We start from the raw sequence: 1,191 nt of genomic DNA on the forward strand, positions 1-1,191 counted from the left end.
TCATCCAAATTATTCTTTGGTAGTTTCTTATGGGTCTCCTTCAATTCCTTCCCATTTCTGAGGGTGATAGCTTGACATTCATCCCTTGGTGCTGAGTTAGTGTTGCTGCAATTGTTGTGTCCAGAGGCTTGCTTGAATAAGAAATCAATCTGTGTTTCAAGTTTCTTGATGGCAGCATCTTGATTCTGCATGTTGGATCACACTTCTTCCCGAAAAATTTTACTGTCTTGGACTTCTCTACATAAATCTTCAAGTAAAGTTTCAATTTTTGAAAGTCTATCGTTCGTTAGTGATGGTGGATTGGGGTTAGGTGGTTGAGAAGGGTGGTTAGGTGGGTGTTGATAGGATCTCTGTGAGGTATGTTGGTGAGTTGCATTATTATTGGAATTGAGGTTGTGGCATCTCTGGTCTTGACCTTGGTCTAGTTGATTTCCCCAACCAAAGTTGGGGTGATTTCTCCATCCAGAGTTATAAGTTTTGCAGTATGGGTCATGGATTTGTCTAGGTGAGTTTCCAACATAGTTGGCTTGTTCACAGTCACCTTCTTCTCCTATATTCACTCCTTCTTGAGCTGGTGATGAAGTGATGACTGCTGCAACTTGGTTTTCCTCTACCTTCTTGGTGAGATCTGCTAGCTGCTTGGTGATCATCTTATTTTGAGCTAGCAATGCATCCATGTGGTTCAGCTCCATTACTCCTCAAGTGTTACTTCTTTTAGAGGCATAGAAGTAGTCATTCTCAACTACTGTTTCAATGACATCTATGACTTCTTCAATGGTTTTCTTCTTGTTTAGAGAGCCCCTTGATGAATGATCTACAGCCTTCTTTGACTCATAGGAAAGACCTTCATAGAAAATGTGAAGTTGAACCCATCCATTGAACATATCTGGTGGACATCTTCTTGTTAAGTCCTTGAACCTCTCCCATGCCTCATAGAGAGTCTCACCATCTTGTTGCCTGAAAGTCTGCACCTCAGCTCTCAGCCTATTAATTCTTTGAAGAGGGTAGAATCTTGCCAAAAATTTGTTCACCACATCTTTCCAATTTGTTAAGCTCTCCTTTGGGAAGGATTCAAGCCACTTGGATGCCTTGTCCCTGAGTGAAAAAGGAAACAAAAGCAGCCTATAGACATCCGGGTGGACTCCATTAGACTTCACAGTGTCACAAATTCACAGAAAGGTGGTTAGATGT

General features: G+C 41.5%; 1 non-coding gene across 1 annotated transcript; it reads left to right on the plus strand.

Annotated features, from left to right (window-relative positions):
• Nucleotides 1-879: 879 nt before the first annotated feature.
• LOC130942272 (small nucleolar RNA R71) lies at nt 880-986 on the plus strand. The gene has a single exon (XR_009070849.1). It is a non-coding gene; the product is annotated as a small nucleolar RNA R71 (small nucleolar RNA).
• The last annotated feature ends 205 nt before the right edge of the window (nt 987-1,191 follow it).

This window comes from Arachis stenosperma, chromosome 7, assembly GCF_014773155.1.
Source record: "Arachis stenosperma cultivar V10309 chromosome 7, arast.V10309.gnm1.PFL2, whole genome shotgun sequence".
NCBI classification, from domain to species: Eukaryota; Viridiplantae; Streptophyta; class Magnoliopsida; order Fabales; family Fabaceae; genus Arachis; species Arachis stenosperma.